The 22,891-nt window shown below is 37.7% G+C and overlaps 1 protein-coding gene and 1 long non-coding RNA gene across 5 annotated transcripts in view; one reads left to right on the top strand and one right to left on the bottom strand.

Annotated features, from left to right (window-relative positions):
• Positions 1-1,182: 1,182 nt before the first annotated feature.
• LOC129780640 (uncharacterized) lies at positions 1,183-3,060 on the top strand. The gene is made up of 4 exons (XR_008743984.1): positions 1,183-1,953; positions 2,030-2,344; positions 2,408-2,737; positions 2,874-3,060. It is a non-coding gene; the product is annotated as an uncharacterized LOC129780640 (long non-coding RNA).
• The window catches only part of LOC129780636 (growth hormone-regulated TBC protein 1-A), a 198,083-nt gene continuing 177,219 nt past the window's right edge, over positions 2,028-22,891 (bottom strand). For 3 of the 4 annotated variants that reach the window (XR_008743980.1, XR_008743978.1, XR_008743979.1), the window contains 2 exons: positions 4,630-4,949; positions 2,028-4,566 (listed from right to left, as the gene is read on the bottom strand). The gene's annotated coding sequence lies outside the window, so the exon portion shown is untranslated. The remainder of the gene's footprint in view (positions 4,567-4,629; positions 4,950-22,891) is intronic. The other variant, XR_008743981.1, reaches the window with a different exon arrangement.

Genomic DNA, 22,891 nt, shown 5'->3' with positions numbered 1-22,891 from the left:
CTTTTCCGAACAGAGCTGTTATTAACGGGCAATTTATGCAGTCGCTAGAATAGAAACTAGATGTGGGCAAAACGGTTCACTTAAGTGAACTAGTTCTTTTGAGCACTTCACTCATCCTTTTGTACAGTGGAGGGATATGTCAAAGTAAGTATAAAAAGTGTGGGACGTTATGTAGGACTGTTAATTCATAAAATGCCGTTTAAATCATTATTCGTCCGATATTTGTTAGAAATAACTTGGCACAATAGTGAATCATACTTTGATTTTGTTTGAGTCGTTATTCATTATTTTCTGCATAAACTAGCATTGTACTGCTCTTTGCTTACGATGTATTGCAATAAATGCTATAGTAAAACGTCCCTAACCGCGAACATTCATCCCAAAATTATCGAGGACAATATGATATGATATAAAACATATTTCATATTAGCGATGCGAATTTTACTGTTTAACAAGACTGTTTAAATCTTTCCGCCTTCAACTATATTTTCTAATTGAGGTAGATTTGCATATCAACTTACTGAAATATTTACCCTGAACTCCAAATATAAAATTCAAATTTTATTTGATAAATAATTTAACAATCCAATTTAAAACCATCGTATCCTGAAATGTTGCGTTTTTTATGAAAGCGACAATACCGACATTTTATTTTTGTTGTTTCATGGAGCTATCGTTTGTTTCCATTCGTTAATTTGAGAACTATTTACTTTGCAGCACCATTCATCTATCACTCGTTCGTTTTCTTTTCTCTTATGCACCGCTTACCATACACAGTTCGTTCTGAACTGCATACACAGTTCATTCGGCGGTCATCGCACACAGTTCGTTCTGAACTGCATACGCATTTCGTTCTGAACTGTATACACTGGAGAAAACCATTAGTAAATGCAGCTACCAAATCTTTAGTAGTTGAAACATTGGTAAAATTTACACATGTTTTGTATATATTACCAAAATTCTGTAAAACTGATGTCAGATACAATTTACATCCCTACTAATGATTCGTAAATTTTACTTCATAGCATAAGTAATCTCTAGTATGTTCATAACTAGCAACTGTGTGTGCAATCGCCATTCCTCTAGTGGAAGAGAATCTTCTTCTTCTTTTTGGCTTTAAGAGGGTTTAAACTTTTCAGTTCATTCGCCTCTAGGTGGAAGAGAATCGATTCGGAGGTAAATGATGTTTTGTTATGATTCATTTTACCTAAATATTTTTCTTTTTTAGTTTCTAACCGCAGAAAACAATAACGAATGTTTTACGCGGCGTAAAACGAAAAGCTGATAAGTGTTAAGGAGCGAAATGTTTTTTGGGCAAACTAATCATTGGAGGCTAAAAACGACAGAACTCCACGTGCATTGCGATGACGACATTTGATTGATGCTCCGACTAATGTTTACTTTTTCCCTTCTTCCGTTTTCAACAGATCACAACCAGCTGCAGCAATGAATTGCTCCCCCTCGATCGACTCGTCGTCTCAGGAAACGATGGGTATCAGTATGGCAAAAATTACAATTCGGACAAAATCGACTCGGATGAGGAGCAGTAGCACCAGATCGTCTGTGCTGTTTCAGTTAGACACTGTCTGCAGCCAAAATTCTCACCAGCTGATGGACAATTTGTTCGAAAGTTCGATAGTTCCAATCACATCGCCACAACAATAACAACTACAGCGGGAAGCGTCCGCACTCGCTTATCACGGCTAGCAACAATCTAAAGCAGCTCTTTGCGATGGCACTCAGCGACGACTACCAACAGCAGCCCACAAACCCTACCATCAAAGCACGATTTCCGGAACATATCCGGTCGCTCAACAACAAAAAATTCGCGTCCGGGGGTTAACGGAGAGTCATTTTGTGTATAAAATTGCTCCAAAGTGATTTCGTCCGCTTCCTTGCTGGAACCGTCGGCGAAGATAACGGTACGAACGTGGTGTACGAGAACTATTTTAGGTAAATTTCGACTTTTTTGTGTAGTTAGATTTGTGAAAGATCTTATATATTATGAATAAGAATATTTTTCTTACAGCAGATCCGATGTTCCGCTGCACAACTGCGACACAGAAGATTCAAATCAATCGTCGATACAGCAGAAGAAAAAATCCACCTGCAACCTAGGCCCAAACCAAGTCAGCTGCCTCGATTGTCAATGCATGTTCCCCTCGGACAACTTCAGGAGACTGCTATCTCGTCGAATGAATTACTCATGACAGATTCTGCCGCGACCTCCAGATGAGATGTTAGAAAACAGAAAAGAAAGGTCCTCGATTCAAAGCTATAATGCGGCCGAGTGAAAAACATACAACATACATGCAGCTTCCATCGGGATTACCAGTGAAAATAGGTGAATATTCAATTATTTTCTAAATGTTTGCCGCACTGTTACACAACTCGTTCTATTTTGTAGAAATCAAGCTATTCCATGTGTTGAACGCGATTGTTGCATTTGGCAACGTATTCGCGATAGGGGCACCCGTGATCAACGTGAACCACATCAAGAAGAGCAAAGAGCGTACGACATGCATTATCGAGGATTTGTGTTTCGATGTCCCATCCGAGTATGTACGACCTGGTTCCGATTTCCATCTTCAAATCACCTTCGAAGTTGAGGATGAATTGATGTAATTTGCGATTCGGGTCGCGTAGCGAGAACGACGAGGTTGATATATGGGAAGCACTGAGAGTCCAACTGCCACTAACATCAAACTTCTACGAAGGCGATAAGTTGCGAAGGCTTGTATGTTTGTTTGTATTTTTACTCTCTATTGTTTGACATATGAATTTTTGGCGTGTTTGGATTCTTTTTAACGGTTAAGTTAATTCTATATTTTCTTTTCAATTTTTGACTGTGCATCTTTTTTTTTCATTTTCAGGTGAAAAACATCGTATAACGTATAACGAAACTCAATTTTTGTATTTCAACCATGTAGTTCTGCCTAAGCTGTAGAGGATGAGGATGCCCGAAAAAGCATGCTATTGAGTACTGTAATACAAAACTCACTCGTTAAAAGCCTACTGGAAAAGCTTTTCTATAATTAAATAAAGATAAAAATATTTCAACACAGCTTTTGAAATATATATTCAAAACATATTGTTAATATCCCTAATCCCAATTACAAATGAGAACCATCAATTTCACTTGTACCGATGGTGGGCCAACAAATCAGCCAACACTGAACGGACGAATCGATTTTGTTGGGTCGAAATTGAGCCAACACTGGACTTATAAACCGTAGTTTCGTTTGGCATTGGTGTCTACCAATTTTTTTTTCGTAGTTCGATGTACCAATGATTAGTAGGTTCGAAAACGACTAACGAATTGGTAATATTTACCAAAAAATTCGTCATATTTACTAAATATTTCTCTCAGTGTACATAGTTCAGTCAGCGGTCAGTTCGTTCTGAACTGTATTATCAGTTCATCGTTCACCGTACACAGTTCGTTCTGAACTGGGTATACAGTTCATATGAACTGTTGCCCAGCAAAAAAGAACGGCAGTTCGTTCACTCTTTTTGGCGAATTAGTTCTTTTGATCAGTTCATGAACGGTTTGCCCATCTCTAATAGAAACAACGAAGGGGGATAGCGAAAAGAGAATATATCACTCCACCAAGCTGTCGAAAGCGTATAAGTATTGCATCTCCTCTTAGAAAAATTCTCAGAATCTTTCTGTGCCCGAAACAGCAAAGGTCGCTTAGAGCCCCCAGATACTACAGACTTTCTATCAACCAACAGTTTGGACGGGCCGGCCTTCTGGTGCAAAAACCGACCCAACTGAATCGGCGTAATGTGCGCACATGCATACCTCTCCGTACTGATTAAGAAGCCGACCAAACTATCGGCCCACAAATCAGTCTGCAGTCGGCGGGGGCCCTCATTCTGCTCGTTTTTTTTATGTTTCCCCTCGAGCTGTGAACGCTCGCGAATATTTCCCTTGAAGTGCGTCTGGCATTGCAATTAACACAACCATCCGAGCCATGGCAAAGCAGGCGAAACAAGAGAAGAGTGCAAATGAGTTTAGGCCGCTTCTACACTGAGAGAAAAATTTAGTAAATATAACGAATTTTTTGGTACATGTTACCAATTCTCTAGTCATTTTCTACCCTACTAATCATTGGTAAATGTTACAAAAAAAGAATAGTAGGCACATATGTCAAACAAACTACAAATTTTTGGTCCAACATTGGTGCAATAACAGTGAAAATTTTGCTTCATATTTGTTAGAGGTAATCATCAGGGATAATGACAATATTTTTTAATAATTATTTTTAATTTAAAAAATTGTATTTGATTGCGTTTAATTCTACATACTTAGAATACATTATACTAATAACTTATTCTATAAACAACATCAATAATTCTCGTTGGAATCATTCTATAAACTGCGTACAAGAGGCAAATTTTAATCGCAGCCTCAACCACCTCAATTTCATGAGCATTTCCAAAGCAAGTTCCCGAGCAAGTTCCCGTTCCTCTTCCTGCTGCATCGCTCTGATTTGCATTAGCTGATTAGCAGAGTGACGGTAGAATTAGCACGTTTCATCCGTATTTTGTTCTCTCGTGTCCCTATGAAGAAAAGAAATACATATGTTAATGATATTAAATATGCAATAAATTATGTATGTTCACCTTATTTTTTTTACGGTCGATGATGTGTTGAAGAAAGATTCCAATCTTAGCGACAAACTCGCCGTTACCTTCAATCCCATAGCTTGGATGGTTTTTGGTAAACAAGTATTACGAGTCTGGGATCATGCCAACTGTAAAGACAAGGAAAAAGGTCAACAGTGTTGTAATGTATAGACTATAACTGATGTTTATCCTTGGCGGGAATATGAAAATAGTTCCCCGACCGAGGTGACTGACGTAATGATGTAAAAAAAACGAAAAAAACTTATCTCCGATTTGTTTATGATGAATGATTGTACTGCATATAATTTGAAGGCCAACTAAAAAAGAAAAAAATGGTATTAGGTCAATTATGTTAATATGGATCAAAATTTCTTGTGATATTTTCCCCGCCGAAAATATGAAAACAAATTCTCGGGGGAGATGAATACATAATTGAATTCAATAAAAACAAAGTGCTTACCTCCAAATCGCTTCGTCTCCAAAAGACAAATGGCGATTGCAAAGTGCGCACATCACAGTTGTTAGGTATGACAATAAAAACAAACTTACTAATGGTATGAAGTAAAATATACGAATTCCTGGTAGGAACATTCATTGCGTCTGACATCTTTTTTACGCAATTTTAGTAATATTTACAAAAAATGTGTATATTTTACCAATGTTTTTGCTACTAAAGATTTGGTAGCTGCTTTACTAAACTATTTCTCCAGTGTAGCCATCAGTGTTTGGCTTTGTATGCGTTGCTTGTTTTCGTTGCGCGTAACGTAGAACTTGTTCATTTCCTGTACATGTGCAGGGTTGCCAATAATATTTTTCAAAAAACTGGAAGATTGCTATTAAAAAAAACTGGAAGAAAACTGGATCCTGAAGAACCGTTTCATTTTAAGAAGATTGGCTATGATTTATATAAAATTATTTTTTTATCCATTTCAATGCTCAAGAAATAAAATTTTGTTTGAAGCTTCGTGTAGTAATTATATGGAGCTCATAAAACTGTAACTGTAATTACTGTGAAACGATATTTGAGGGACGGTTTTATTTGGGCAAAACTTGAAGAGTCTCGCATTTATCGCTTCATATCCATAAAATCGCTGATAGAAGATCGTCGCAAAACTGCGAATAGTTCGATACCTCAAAAAGATACGGATTAGCATAAGATACGAGGTAAAATACCAAAGAAAAATACCAAAAACAACTTCCCATAATTTTATTTCAATACTCAAATGAGCACATTCAATGCATAAACAACACTGCTCAAGCATTACTTTGATATTGAAATTATCAAGTTTTGGTATTGCGAAGCTGTTTCTCTCATTTTTTGGTATTATTGGTAATTTACATCTTATATAAGGCTTGTCCTAACCAAATTTCAGTTTGAAGCTCAAAATGAGGTATCCTTAAATATTATCTCTTATGGTAGATCAATTGGTCTGAACTTCAGAATGGTTTGGAGGACCTACAAGATCTGAAATTTATATAAATAGAAACAAAGTGTAACACATTGGGTAGGCTGTTAAATAAGATAGAGATTGAGTGATAGCTGTTTTTGAAGTAGTTTGATAAGTTTCCAGTATTCGGTTTGCTCTTCGTTTTATCATTTCTGACAAAACACCGACGAATTGAACGTAATGGGAAGAACCAAATAACAAACTCGCCTGTTGCAGAAGTCCATGAAATACATGAAACACGACTGAAAAACAGTATATTTCCACTACACGCACTCTGCGCGAACCATATTCAATTTGGAAATATAAGCAATACTGAGTTGACTATGTAAGAAAAGAGAGATCGATTCAAGGTCGAACGATAAATGTCAAGAAAAAAAACGCTCAAAGAATACGTAGGTAGAGGGAGAGATTATATTTATCATTGTTAATTTATTTTACATGAAATGGATAAAACTAGAGCACACATATCAAAAACTGGATAAAACTGGACGATCTGCCAAAAAACTGGAAGATTTTAGGGTTCAACTGGATGACTGGATCGAGAAAAAAAAACTGGAAGAATCCAGTTTAAACTGGAACATTGGCAACGCTGTACATGTGAATAGTGCACCTTCGATACTTTTAGTTGTCAATCGTATTTGCTCTCGTGCGCTTCGGCTCTGTTCTGATGCAACAAGCTCCTAGCTTTGTTCATGGGTTTGACCGAGAGTCGAGAAACGATTTTTCATAAACGGTCATTCTCACGATGTTTCATTTTTATCGCTGCAGCTGTGTGCATCTGTTAGACGCGTGTTTGATGCTTGTTGAATGGCGATGCACGGAAGATGCCTCTCGTCGAATACTCAGTGCAATGCATGCATTGATATAAAGAAACAAATTGCGACATACAGTCAATCGCAAAATTGAATATACATTCATCGTAAAATCGATCTATTTTACTCTCATGTAGTGATAAGAAAAAATAAAATGTTCACATTCATGTTTAAAATACAAACAAAAAATCTCCAATTAAAACGTGGCAAAATTGAGTATACAGTTCAAGTTTTTCTATAAAAGAAAATTGAAATCAGTTCAGAAATGTTAACAGATAACAAAAATCAATCCCCTAGTATTGATCTGGATTTTGATGGATGGATGGTTCATGATTTCCCCCGTAGATATTCAATAGTGTTCTAGTCCGGTGATTGCGGAGGTGTTTTTAGTTGATTGGGACATTATACACCAGGTATCTCCGCACGATGGGGTCAGTTTGCTTCGGGTCATTATTCTTTTGAAAGTAGTAATCACGAGGGAGAATTTCTGAACGGGAGACTGCAGGTAACGTTTCAGGAAGATCAATTCAGCAAATTTGTCCGTCACCGAATCCATAAAATCTATGGTTCCAGTTCCAGAAGCCACTAATGTACCATACATCGGGCCCTATTATAGGAATCGAATCGAGGATTCGATACAATCACTATCACTATCACACCGAGTCTAATCTGGAATTATAGAAATCGAGGAAAACAGCTCGATTCGTAACGGTGGGTTTAGACTAGTGATACATTCATGTGAAGAAATATGAGATTTATAGAAATCGCATCAACCGTTTACACTAGCGCGAACTTATATAATGAATATATTCATGTTTTGGGTGGATTTATTCACCTGAAGTAGAACTGCTTCCAACTTTAGTGATTTCTCACTAGTGAGGTTCAGGTTTCAGGTTTTGGTTAAGGGACTTCAACCCGATGGTCATTCGTCCCTGAGATTCTCACCAGTGAGAAATTCATACCTGAATTGATTCCATTAATAGAAGTTATATATTCCTCGACGAAGTGCATTATATATATTCTCACCCGTTTACATCTATTTTCGCGTGAATAAATCCATCTATAGCTATAGATCTCCCTAAAGCCGGGTTCAGACGGTGCGAGTAAGCATACGGGTCGGTCTAGTCAGTTACTGCAGTGCAGCTGCTCACACCGTGTGAACACATCTTGCCAGTTAGTGTCATGAGTAATCCGGCGTGCGAGCTACTTCAAAGTTTTTTTTATTTTACTCGCACTCGCATCCCACAAAACGTCAAAAACACCATTTAGCGTTCGAATCGGGGATGCCAAACGTAAAGAAATGTCTCCATTTTGAAGATATTAAAAAATATGCGAAGATATTAACAAACTCGAAAATCCTTGGAAAACAATTCAAACTTAGATTACCGATGTGAATACTCCTCGATTGAATGACAACGATAAAATAACGCGATTCCAAACAGGCCGATTAATCACTTCCATTGAAGTTAGCTGACGTATCGCTGTTTTCCAATTAATGAACGAGACCAAGCTGTTATAAACTAAGCTATGTTGAAAATCACATGCACGTATTTTCGAACAAGGAGACAGCAATAAATATTGATTTTCTATATTTCATTTTTTCTACTTTATGACAAACTTTTACTTTTTTCAGTTGACGTTTAACTTTTAAGAGATCAAACATGTCAGTTACGTTAATGAAATACATCAAGAAACATCATATAACCTTTCGTTCAAATCATTTAATTCGTTTTTTTAACGGTCACATTCGATTTTTTTTGAAGATCGTTAAAATATTCAAACACACTTACAATACATTAGTGTGTTTTATTCAACACCCAAAATATTCACTAGAAATAATTTATTTGGCAGAACAACGTTTGCCTGGTCAGCTAGTTATAGTATAAAGTTATCATCAGACACAATTTTCGTTCAAGATTCGCTCACTACTTGCATAAAATGTATTGTTCTATGAAACAGAACACATATTCGATTTGAAAAAGTTCATTTTCATTCATAAATTCAATTTTGACGCGTATTTATTCCACCTGTAAATGTACTATCATTTTCACTTTACAAATCGGCACAAGAAGCTGCTGTCAAGGCGAAATACGAAGAGACAATAGTCAGTGTGCATTCTGTTTGTTTGCATGTTTTTTCGTATTAGCAGTAGCAGTTAAAAGCAAAAAAATGGCGCAAAGATGGAAGGAATTCGGAACAAAATGAACACTATGTGGAATTATATAAAGAACAAACCATTTTGTGGAACTGTATGGATCCCAGTTATAAAAACAGATTTGCGTAAAGCCTCGCTTGAATACATTCGTTCTGAAGTGGGGTTATCGGATACGAAAGAAGTAAAATAAAAAATAAAAACATACGTTCTACATCCAACCAGGAGAAGTAAAAAGACGGGTGGGTAATGTCGGGGACATAACCGGAGTGACGTAGGACTATACAAAGGGGACAGCTTTTGTTAAATATATATTTTAAATATATTGTTTTATTTTCTTCTCCTACGTGAATACCTACCTATCTACCTGAAAAATGGATTAGTTTACTGTTTACTCTTCATGAATATGTTGATGGTTCTGAAAAGAACCTTTGGTGTTGTGTTTTTGTTATCACTAGATATTCCCATCTTGTTCGGTTAAACCTTCCTGTTTAGCTATTGCGTTTGCCACTCGCCACAGCTTTCACAGTTGGAAAATTTCTTCCCTGGATAGCTTGTGACATATTTTACAGTAAATTACATTCAATGGCACGTCGCATTACCACCACTCAGTATCGGATTGGAGGTAATTTTAACCTGTAATTGAACATTTGCGATGACAGTGGTACAGTGTCAACTTTCAATGTGGGGTCATAATTTGGACCCCGAACTCTATGTTTACAAAAATGTCCAACTAAATATGTCGCATTACAGGTCCGTCCAATTAGCTAAATGTCGAGATAAGTGTAAATTACTGTACTTTCAATCTAGAAGCAAAAAAAAATTTGTGTTTTATTATTATTTTGGATATTGTTTTAGAAAGCATTGAACTGTATTTCCTAAACTCTTTTTTTGAAGGTTTAATGGCCCTGAAAAGCGCCTTGTTTTATGGAATGGTTCCAATTTAGAAAACTTAGTACTCGTGGTTTTGAAAAAAACCATTTCGAACGCCCTCGATGCCGCCTTGTTCTGGATTTGCCACCAAAGCAGTTTGTATAAAGAACAAACTTTTTTCTTCTGCTACCTGATGCCGTTTTGCGATTGCGTTTACCACTCGCCACTCGCTGCAACAGCCTGTTGTCTTGATGTCCACCGAACCGAATGTGTTCTGTTCCGAATGCGGGTTTTCTTATCGTCGCGAGCAGCTTTGCCAGCTAACTCGATCACTTCGGCGGCCGAAACTATATAACGCCGGCTAGGTGGACTGGTGCACTGGTACTAACGCGCTCGGCCTAGCTACCCTTGCGGGGAACTCCAGATCAACACGGTTCGAGCGTTTCCCTTCACTTTTCCTCCTTTACCATGTCCAGACATGGCTGCTTGGGTTGGTTTGTTGATGTGTTGTGAAGGAAGGAAGGTATTGTATTATAGAGACTTTAAACTTTTTCAGTTCATTCGTCTCTAGCCTTGAGAAAGGCCCTTTGAAAACTCTACTCTATTCTACTCCAGCGCTACCACCTCCGCCCTCTTGCCTTGAGAAAGGCACTCGATCCCTCGCCGTCCAGCTCGTCCAGCAACGATGTTGTCCAGTCGGTGTCCACACAAATAATGATCGTTACGGATGCGGAGCGGGGATTTTTAAGCTGACTGGCTGGCTCGAGAATTACGCATGTGTGAGACTGCGACCAATGTTTCGTTCATTTTTTTCTTTTTCCTTTCCAATCGTGCTTCATTCTATTTCGCTGCTGCTCTGGTTGCCCGTTTTGGTCGGTACGATTTGAGGAGCACAAAATGGACCAATCAAAAATGGGTACATAGTGCATTTTGACAATGCTTGAAATTTCACAATTATTCAATTATTTATCTCAAGAAAAATGAAATGTTATTCGTTATGATAGATGCGTAGATATATTTCCAATCAATTGATGCAAAAACCTTTGCGATCTATTGAGAAATGCTCGAGTTATAAGCGATCCAAATCTTGCATTTTTTCCTACTTGTTCAGTGCCTAGATTTCCATTTCACCCCTTATATCTTCCGGTTAGACGTAGTCCTACGTCAAAAATTGAGAAGCAAACGAGGTGAATGTGGTACTGATGAGATCTATAAACTTTCCATCCAATGGTTCGATGCCATGGATTACATCATGAATATTATTCATCTGAAGGAAAAACAATCAATAAGTATTCTGGTAAGTTACAATACTATACATAACTATATTATTTTATACTATACTATACTATGCTGTACTATACTGCACTAAACTATACTACACTATATTATACTGTATTCTCTAATAAATAAATCATATTATTTTGCCAAGTAACCGCTCCCTCGCTATTAAAGTAATGTTTATATTTATCTCGCATTTTCTCTGCAATAGCCTTTGATCTATTATTCATCCGTACGGCTTTAATGAAAACGCATCATCACCTACTAAAACGCCATTTTCAGGCAATAGCATATTGTCAATTGAGCAGTCTACAATACACGCGGCCGTGAATGAACTGAAGGAACTGAATAATAATTTAACAGTGTCTGCCTCGAGTATGAGTAGAACCAGAAGATAAATGTGACGCAATTGGAAGACATGTTATAATGCAGCTCAGACAGTTATCTCCAATTGATAGAATTGATGCGACAGATGAAATACATGCAATTCATTCTAGATACCGTAAAAATGCCCTCTGCGTCAGTAGAATGCAATACACACATTCTGATCACGAATATACTGGAACATCACAGGCGACTGCAGATTTTCCGCCAGAATCACCCTAACGTCCTACATCTTCACAATCAAATCAACAGTCGCGAATACTATAACCAAGTCATGCAATATTATACTATTTTTAAGGATCATTTTTCATACAAATGAACTTAGATAATAAAAAAAAACTACTTACTTTAATAAAATCTTTTAGACTGAAATTTATAGCGTCACATACTTCCGGAATTATCTTAGCTATGGATGCTTTCGAAATTCTAAAAAATATCGACAATGATCTGAACGATATTTCAGAAGAAAGGTACACCAAAGTAATTTCTAATTTCACTATTGCAGGTATAGCATCCCTCATGAGTGTATCTTGACGTTGTATTTTTGGAGCAATTAAATCCAATAGTGTTTCCACTTGTTCTGGTGTTACTCTCAACACTGCTCTGTACTCCCGGGGATCATCATCGTAGAGTTCCTTCAGTATTGTATTTGTTACTCCTTTTTTTGCATCCACTTCCTGGCCCATATCTTTTTGCCTTTCTGCCTTTTCCGAATAGTACCTTCAGCTCGAAGTAATTCAGCACAAAGTATTTTTGTAACCGCTTTTGTCACGGTACGAACTACGGTCAGCCGTGTTTTTTTTGGACAACATTGTATACGGTATAAACTACGGTTGTGTAATCCGCGTTTATGGCATTGAGCTTCGTATTACGAAATGGAGGAGTAGACATGACAATATGGGTTTGCAGAGGAAATGAACACACTTTCAAAATAAAAATTATGAATGAAAATTATTTTTCCCAAATCAAATTAGAACTCTATGTAAATGAAAATCACTTTTGATTGCAAGTAGTGAAAAAATATCATACAAAAATTGTGTCTAAGGATAATTTTATATTATAATGGCAAGTTTTGGTGAGAATATCTAAGAATTCATTCAAAACAGTTTAAAAAACGGTCAGAACAACGTACTTCTAGTAAGTAAATAACGCCAAAAAAAAAAATTAATACAAATTTTAGCAATTTAAACACTGCCTTAAGGCCGAATAATCTGATAGAGAATAGTAGGTCTCATACAAACTAATGTATCCAGATGTCGACACCATTCCGCCGTCAACGCAAATAATAAATGCAATTAAAAACCTGAGATGAAAACTGCCAATAGAGATGTCGATTTCGGATCAATTATCTGTCAAATTCGGACCTGATTCCTGTTTCTCATTTGATGTACATTTGAAAAATCCCTGGTAAACCCGTGCTGTTGTATCTAGTTACATGCCAGCCACTCACACTGTATGAACAGACAAGGCGAGTCCACCGGGTCAGTAGCTGCTCCCTGTCAAGTCAGCTATTCGCAACGTATAAATGGGCCTTAAGACGGATTCAGACGGTGCGAGTAAGCATACGAGTCGGTCTAGTCAGTTACTGCAGTGCAGCTACTCACACCGTGGCAACATATCATGCCAGTTAGTGTCATGTGTAATCCGGCATGCGAGCTACTTCAAAGTTTTTTGAATTTACTCGCACTCGCATCCCTCAAAACGTTAAAAACAGAATTTAGCGTTCGAATCAGGGATGCCAAATGTAAAGAAATGTCTCTATTTTTAAGAAATTTGAAAATATGCGGAGATGTTTATAGACTTGAAAATTATTGGAAAAACAAATAAAACCCTCATAGTTTCTGAACAAAATCGTTGTTATTTTGTTATGCACGAATTCTTTTTGCGATAGTTTTCCTGAGAATCTCTAATATAGAATCTCTATCAGGCACATTTTTTTTATACAAAATTCACTCACAACTTACAAAGAAAGTATTGTTCATTAATTATTTTAATTTTTGACGCGTATTCATTCCACCTGCAAATCTAATATCATTTTTATTTCATAAATTGGTACAGGAGCTGCTGACAAGGCGAAATAAATAAAATTTTAAAAAATCTTTTAGATTGCCATTTATAGCATCACATACTTTCGGAATTATCTTAGCTATGGATGCTTTCGAGATTCTAAAAAATATTGACAACAATCTGAACGATATTCCAGAAGAAAAGCACATCAATGTCGTTTTTTAATTTCACTCTTGCAGGTATAGCATCCCTCATGAGTGTAACTTGGCGTTGTATTTTTGGACCAATGAAATCCAACAGTGTTTCCACTTATTCAGGTGTTTTTCTTAACACTGCTATGTACTCTAGAGGATCATCATCGTAGAGTTCCTTCAATATTTTATTTGTTGCTCTTTTTCCTTGCATCCAATTCCTGGCTCAAATCCTTTTGTTTTTCTGCTTTTTCGGATAGTACCTTCAGTTCGAAGAAATTCAGCACAAAGTATTTTTCTACGCGGTCAGCGTGTATTTCGCGATAAAATTGTGCAACTAAATAAAATAAATGCAACTGAAAACCTGAGACGAATACTGCCAATAGAGAAGTCGATTTCGGATCAATCATTTGTCAAATTCGAACCTGATTGCTGTTTCTGACTATTTGATGGACATTTGAAAAATCATCTGGCATCCCTGGTAAGCCAATGCAGTAGTATCTAGTTTCTCGTCAGCAGTTCACACTGTGTGAACGGTCAAGGCTAGTCAACCAATTATCAAGCGAGTTCACCGGCCCAGTAGCTGCTCACTGTCAAGTCAGCTACTAGCAACGTATAAATGGGTCTTTAAGGCTGGGCAATCAATTTCGTAGGGAAGTACGTAAAAACTCATTCCATAATATAAAAACAATGTATTGAAAAATCATTTTCTTCGTCCTTCACAAGCCTAAAATGGAATGCATCGAGCAAACAATATCGTAAAGGCACAGAAAACCAACTTTAAAAGAAACCCAGCATCCGTTTTCTTCAACATCCGCCTAAAGCTATTCAGTTTGTCTCTTTGTGGCGGAAAAGAACAAACAAACCCGGGATAACCATCCATGTGGATGCGAATTGTTTTTCCGAGGACTCTACACATGACAATGGGGCAAAACACACAGAAAACGACGGGAAAATTAAATAGGTCCACATGGATGGGTTTCACGGGAGAATTTGTGTGGACCGCGCGGAGCTGCTTTCGGTCAACTCGGCTCTGGTCGTTGCATTAGAGCGAGAGGAAAGCAAATAAACAATCAGTAGAGTCGGTATGAATCAGTTTCTGAATGCGCGCATGCAAGCAGAAATCTCTGAATGAAAGCGCTTCCTTGTGGTGTCACATTATCTGCTCTCGCGAGTGTGCGTTTATCGTCTAGCAGTGTATGCGTGTCGAGCGGGATAAGGCCCGTTGTGCGGCAAGTTGAAAAATCGGTGAGAGGAGCGTTTTTAGGTGCGTCGTCCTTGCGATGGTATCGTCCTATGTCTGCCTAGCTGTTGTGGGTGGGTGGATGGCTCCTAACAGTCGGAGACATTTGCTCTCTTAACTCTCCGCCTCACTCGCAGCTGGAAGCAACTGAGAGATCAACATTTTGACGTAGGACTACGTCTTTCATTTCTATACCGGGGTGTAAAATCGATGTTTCGAAAACGAAAGCGTTACGCCGGAGACCGAGATTTTGAGCGTTAATAGCTCTTAAACAACTGAACGAAATGGTATGATAAACACTTCATTCGAAAGATAAAATCTACGTCTACGCGTCATATACTTCTTACTTTTTCATCCAAAAACTTGTTTCAATAGTCTTAAAATTGCTTTCAAAAACAGGCTATTGAAATCACCAATCGGTATATAAGCGAGCGCCGCTCGTAAATCCACTCAGTTATGATTGAACAGCGATTGGAGCATGTTGTCGCTGTTGTTGTGAATCTAATTTCGTTTATCATGAAAGCGCTGATGAACGGTGTCACCAAGAGCCTGTTTGTGCACCTAAGGCCATCAGGGAATCCATCAGGAGGAGAGTGATGCCACGGTTCCGCTTGAAACATCGGAGCAGTCGCCACACACACATACACGCGCGGAACCCTCGTTGCGGAAAAATAATCTACCAGTTCCCCTGGGAATTGAAAAAAACATTCATGCGAAAGAGTTCATTTTAATGTTTTCTATCCATACAACACTGCAACCAAATACATTTGGTTTTGTGATTTTTCAATCAATCTCAATTAACAGGAAAGCTTCTGAATATTATTTTTCCCCATCAGTAGAAAAGTTTCGTATCCAATATATAATGCTGCGACCAAATACATTTCGTTTTGGATTTTTCAATCAAGTGCGATCAAAGGAAGACCACGGCTTTCGGCAATTTATTAGAGGTGCAATGAATCTTAAGGAATTCCCGCTCTACGCGCACTGGCAAACGATGTTTACTCAACAATTTCTCAAACGAGAAATGGGTGTTGTGAGAAAGGATTAGCGAACGCAATAACGACAAACGGGAGAAAGAGATGTTTGGAGGTTGAAGGAAATTGGCAGAAAACATCTTCATTTTATCTTTCGAAAAATGTGATTCATACCACTTCGTTTTGCCAGAAAGAGATTGTTGATGCTCAAAGGAGGAATCGAGTCCTCCGAGGAAATTAACCAGCGCAAATTAGAGAACACTATCGATTGCGGCACTCGTACACAAATAATTTTATAATGCAGTTTCATCAAAATGATTTCTTCGATATGGGGATATATTCACTACATCATGTCATATATTTCATATTCTTCATTATGAAATCCATATCCATGGCACCTATTGGTATCGAATTATCATCGACACCACGATTTTCGCTAAATGCTCCTTTCAGCTCGGCCTGTAAAAAACTTTTCTGAACTCTAAATCATCAAATTTGGAGCCCTGAAAAGGACCGTTGATTATATGCTAAGCTAATATAGTACGCTCTCCTCGGATACGATGGGCCAGCTGGATGTCCTTGGGCATGATGTGACGCGTTTTGCATGGATAGCACACAAATTGGTATCTTCGAATAGGCCTCCTGCAGCGTCATAACCACGGAACTTTGGAAACGCAAGTTGGTTTTGAAGACCTGAGTAATTCCAGCTCGTTAGTCTTTCGGTGGTAAGGCACCACGAAAGCAGCTCGGATAAGCGCACCAGCCGCAGGAAGCGCGAATAAGCCACATCGCTATCGACCGGGAACTTTGCGTGAAATTCGTCGCTATCAGAAGTCGACCGAATTGCTGATCCGCAAGCTACCTTTGCAGCATTTGGTTCGTAGAATTGCTCAGGACTTCAAACCCGACTTGCGTTTCCAAAGTTCCGTGGTTATGACGCTGCAGGAGGCATATTCGAAGATACCAATTTGTGTGCTATCCATGCAAAACGCGTCACATCATGCCCAAGGACATCTAGCTGGCCGATCGTATCCGAGAAGAGCGTGCTATATTAGCTTAGCATATAATCAACGGTCCTTTTTAGGGCTCCAAATTTGATGGTTTAGAGTTCGGAAAAGTTTTTTACAGGACGAGCTGAAAGGAGCATTTAACGAAAATCGTGTCGATGATAATTCGATACCGATAGGTGCCATGGATATGGATTTCATAATGAAGAATATGAAATATATGACATGATGTAGTAAATATATCCCCATATCGAAGAAATCATTTTGATGAAACTGTTTACCATTTTTCGTTTTTGATTGTTGGGAAAGGGCATTATTTTTGCTGAGTAAATTCCAAGAAAAAATCCATTCCTTCTTTGACCGTGATTCATTCTGCTTCGGATCAACGGAACAGTATGATAATCATTTCATACAAAAGATAAAGTGTCCAAGAGTTATATGATTGCTATTTATTGACTCGAAAAATTGGTTCAATAGCTTAATGATAGCTTCGAAAACAGGTTATTGAAATCATTCGTTTCCGTATGTAGCGCGCTCACTTGGAAACCCATTAATCTTATTAGAATGTGAGATGGGGAAGCTCACACTCACGTCTATGCATTATGCTGTACTCTTCCAATTAATTTCGTTTTTGCAGACCGAGCTGAAAAATTTTCAGTCGAGCTAACTCTCTTTTACAGTAATGCTTTTGAATCCGGACGGTTTTTAATCCGGACACTTTGCTTTACATTCAATATCATACCACAGCCACAACATTTTTTTCATATTGAATTTATGTGATTAATAGTTACTAATATAGTTACTGATAGTTACTTGATAGTTACTAATCAATCGCATTAATTCAACATGCACAAAATGTTGTGGCTGCGATATGATATTAAATGTAAAGCAAAGTGTCCAGATTCAAATACATTACTGTATACTTACTTCGATGTTATTCGTTTCTCTCTCAGGGTAAGCTACGAATATAATAAAGGTGGGGCGCACATTCGATACTTTTATGGTTTATAAAATGATGCTTCCTTTGCTTTCGTTCATTTCTTACTCTACTCTCGCACCGTGAGGACTCGTTTGTTTGGGACCAAGCAGACAGCTCGTTAGTCTTTCGGTGGTAAGGCACCACGAAAGCAGCTCGGATGAGCGCACCAGCCGCAGGAAGTGTGAAGAAGCCACATCGCTATCGACCGGGAACTTTGCGTGAAATTCGTCGCTATCAGAAGTTGACCGAATTACTGATCCGCAAGCTACCTTTGCAACATTTGGTTCGTAGAATTGCTCAGAACTTCGAAACTGACTTGCGCTTCCAAAGTTCCGCGGTTATGACGCTGCAGGAGGCCTATTCGAAGATACCAATTTGTGTGCAATCCACGCAAAACGCGTCACATCAAGCCCAAGGACATTCAGCTGGCCCGTCGAATCCAAGGAGAGCGTGCTATATTAGCTTAGCATTTAATCAACGGTCCTTTTCAGGGCTCCAAATTTGATGGATTAGAGTTCAGAAAAGTTTTTTGCAGGCCAAACTGAAAGGAGTATTTTTATTTGGATGTTATTCAGCATCGAGAAAATTCCGGAAAGATCTAATCGTTGCTGAAAAATAATCTGCCAGTTCCCCTGGTAATTGAAAAATACATTCATGCGAGTTTATTTAAATGTTTTATATCCATATAATACTGCGACCACATACATTTGGTTTTGTGATTTGTCAATCAAGTGCAGTTAGCAGGAAGGCTTCTGAAGATTATTCTTCAGAATAAGGTTTTTTGTATCCAATATTGGATGCATAAAACCTTGAGCTTCCAACGTAACGTTCTCGTTTTCGAATATTCATTTATTCATTCATTCAGAATGGATTTAGATTCAACTTCAAACAAATGATCTCTAAATCAACGATAGTCCTACGTCTCCCTTGCGGTTATACCATAGATATAACTCACTTCCTGTTTTTTTTTCTTCAAATTTATGCTGCCGGCGATGTCGTGAGCATTTGTTGAAAGGACACAGCTCTTTTTCGTGTGGGTGATAACTCATGTCGGTGATTTAGCAGTGCTGTCGGAGTACTAAGAGCTCTTTCTAGTGCGATTCGAACGCATTATAGCGAAATTGTTTGTTATGTTTCGTTCCTTTACGTTGATTTTACGTTGCATGCGTATCGCACTTTAGTGATCTTCAATTTTCGTTATCAGAAAGGACGCCAGTTTTTTACTCAGTTGCAATAAAACTTATTCAAACAATGTGTTTTTGTAAGTTTTCAATCTTTGTTCTGTTACCCATCAGCGGACAAGCTGTAATATCAAATATTCGTTTTACGAAAGGTGTTGGTGTAAATTTGATTTTTGACACTAAAGAAATCCCAATGTTCAAGAATTATTGGAATTATTATATTATTATTGTTATTATTATTAAACATCTTCCATTTTCCGTAAAGTACAAGTACAAGTACAAAATTTTGCAAGTACAACATGAAGTTGTATGGGTACAAACATAATTAACTTGTTTACATTATGCCTACATTGTACCTGACGTCAGGTATCTTTCAGGTCCATACCTCTGTATTTGTACAATGACTCAAACTCGTAATTGCAGATCTCTTTTCCCTTCTTCTGGAAGTCGAAAACAAGCTTTCAGAACATTCTATTTAGAAAAAGTCATAGTGTCATATGAGAGTTAAAAGGTTTGCTATCTGTTCTCAGAATAATGGTTTCTATTGCTCATAAAATGGTGAATGTATGTGCTAATGTATGAAAATTGACTCATACTCACATTCGTACGCTGGTTGAAATCTCAACTCGACTACGAAAGCGTTGACCACATTCCGAATTCCATCATTAGTGTGGTATCCCTTGTTCATTGCAACTATCTTTAGCTGTCTCTAGCCTTATCTACGATGTTTTTGGTGTTTTCGAAGGGAATATTTATCATTTTTTTCATCAAGCCCATACATGCACCCTCATACCATGCCTGCACCACCACCGTGTTTAAACGTTGCTTTCAGATCTTTTACGTTTAATTCATCGTTGGCTTCCTCCATACTGAACGATAACAAATGGAGCCAAAAATATTAAATTGGGACCCATCTACGGAAATAACACTTTACCATTAAGACATTGATGTGTTTCATGCTGATTGGAAAAATCAAATTAGAGTTTCTGATTTTTTTTTTGCTGAGAAACGGTTTGTCCCTCTGTGCTCCGGCATTCAAGTTGCCCTTCCTAGGCACATTTCAAAAACGCTTTTGTTTTGCTTAATTTGGTTTTAATCGATGGTGCAATTGATCAGAATGTTTACTTGAACATCCTGAAGGAAAATATGAAGCAAAGTGTCAACAAAATGGGATGGAATCGAGTATTCAGGTTTTGCCAAGACAATGACCCAGAGCTCAAATCATATAAAGTTCGCACATAGTTACGTTACAATTGCTCAAAAGTAGTTGATATTCCTCCACAATCTTCCGACATCATTCCCTGTAAAAAATTAGTGAATTTATCTGTGTAGGATATTCAGAAACCATCCAATTTCTAAAAATAACGATGATGCAAAAATTGATAAATACACCAAAAAATTCGTAGATACGGCTAAAGATAGTTGTAATGAACAAGGGATACTATACTAATGATGGAATTCGGAAATTGGTCAACGCCTTCGAAACCGAGTTGAGATTTCATCCACCGTACGAATATGAGTTTGAGTCAATTTTCATACATTAGCACATACATTCGCTATTTTTAGGAAAATGAAAACTATTATTCTGAAAACAGATACAGTGATAGACATTCGTTTAGCCGCACTTGAAAAAAAAATTGAAACACTTACAAAACAACTAGGAATGTTCTTTTGATCGGGATACTTATTTGCTGTAGTAGTAGTATATTTAAGTCAATTTTATTGAAAGGACGCGCGTCACAATCACACACACACAAGAAGGCATCGGTGGAAATAGACATTCAAACGTCGTTTTTTCCGAGACATATGTTTAACCGCAGGGCATAAAAATCAGGTTTTCACATAATCACCAAGCCTTTATCTGTGTTTTTTGAAAAATTACTTCGGAGTGTTCTATTTACAAGGTAAATATTAGATGTGCAACGTAAGAAGTTGGTCAGATTAGTGATTTACGTAGAATTTAAAGGAATGGCGAAAGGTATTCTATTGACGGAAGAGGGGCGGAAAATAATAAAGATATTCAGTGAACAAACATTTTCTAATCGCTCGATCGTAACAAAAATTGGTCTATCTGAGAAAGTGGTACGGAATTTCTTTAAATAGTACCAGAAATATGGGATATAACGACCAATAAATGGGAACACCAAAGCTACTTTGCGTCTTAAAGGTCGAATAAGACACGACGCAACCAGGAAACGATGACCGGCTGATACATTAAGGCAAAATCGGTTGTTCCAGTAACGAAGAGGCATATTGCGCGCATCTTGAATGGGTCACCAAACATCATGTGGAACAAAATTCGAGGGAAGCCGAAACTGACCGCCACCCATAAGCAGAACCATCTCATTTTCGCCCGGCAACACATGGAATGGAAACTAGAATGGAGAAATGTTGTATTTTCCGGCGAAAAAAGATCAATTTGGATGGTCCGGACTTTTACAGTTGCTATTGGTACAATTTAAGTAAACGGTATGTCGTGAGATCGAAGCGAAACTTTGGGGGCGGAAGTTTGACGGTGTGGGGAGTCGTTTCCTATCACAGTAAGCTTCTCATTTGTTTCATTTTCACCCGAATGAACTACGAAAAGTATCTTCAATTACTGGAGGACGTTTTGATTGGCCATATTGAGAATAACGCTACCGAGGATGTCGTTTTTTCAGCGGGATTATGCATAGATCCACGTTTCCAAGCAATCGAAGGCATGGTTTGCCGAGAAGGACATTCCGCTTCTTGAATGACCTGCTGGCAATCGATTGGAATCCCATAGAGAACCTATGGAGAATCTTGGCCGAGATGGTATATGCAAACGGATGACAATTTGACAACATTTCCAGTCTCAAGACAGTAATTCAGGAATGTTGGGCTATAATCAATATGGCAACACCTTAAAAGCTGTCTGACTCGATTTCAAATCGAGTTTTCAAAATGATCCGAAATGGAGGTGCACATACTACCGCACAAATTTTCTTTTATTGAAATTTTAGGATGCGGCTAAACGAATGTCCACCCTGATTCCACATATTTGAATTACTTAGAAAACAAAAAGTGAATTTATATTTTTTTTAGAATGAATTCGATGAAAATAAACAATAATCGTCTCTTATGAGCAAAACTGTACAAAGAATTGACTTATTTTGCAAAATATTGAGGAAAAATAGGCTGCGGCTAAACGAATGTCTACCACTGTAGCAAACCTTTTAACTCTCATATCACATTATGACTTCATCTAAATAGAATGTTCCGAAAACTTGTTTAAGACTTCCAAAAGAAGGTAAAAGAAGTCTGCAGTGACTCAAACTCGTAAACTCGTAGATCTATAAAGTCAAGTATCTTTAAGGTACCACTCTGAGAACAAAAAGTCGCTTTAATTAGTAAATATACGGCATTCACAAAACCAACGAAAATTATTGCTGTTATTTGCATTGTTGGCGGTGGAGAAATGTCAATGATCAAGAATTATTTCTTTCCGATTACCCGTTTCCCGTAACAAATATGATTGCTTTCCAAAGACATGTTAAATTATCAAAATTACTGTTCGATTTTTGGATGGGTTAAACTTGCTATATGTCTCATGAATAAAGCGAAATGTGAGAATTTTGATTCAAAGCACAAATGCTTGGAATTTACTCTACACGCTTCATCAAGGGGGAATTCCGGTCTGGAAGGTCGAAGAAATCGTTTATTTTTTAATTTTTGGGAAGCTTCTTCCCTCAGAAATGTTGTCCTCAAA

Source organism: Toxorhynchites rutilus, chromosome 3 (genome assembly GCF_029784135.1).
Source record: "Toxorhynchites rutilus septentrionalis strain SRP chromosome 3, ASM2978413v1, whole genome shotgun sequence".
Lineage (NCBI taxonomy): Eukaryota > Metazoa > Arthropoda > Insecta > Diptera > Culicidae > Toxorhynchites > Toxorhynchites rutilus.
This window is presented reverse-complemented; position numbering and strand designations above follow the sequence as displayed.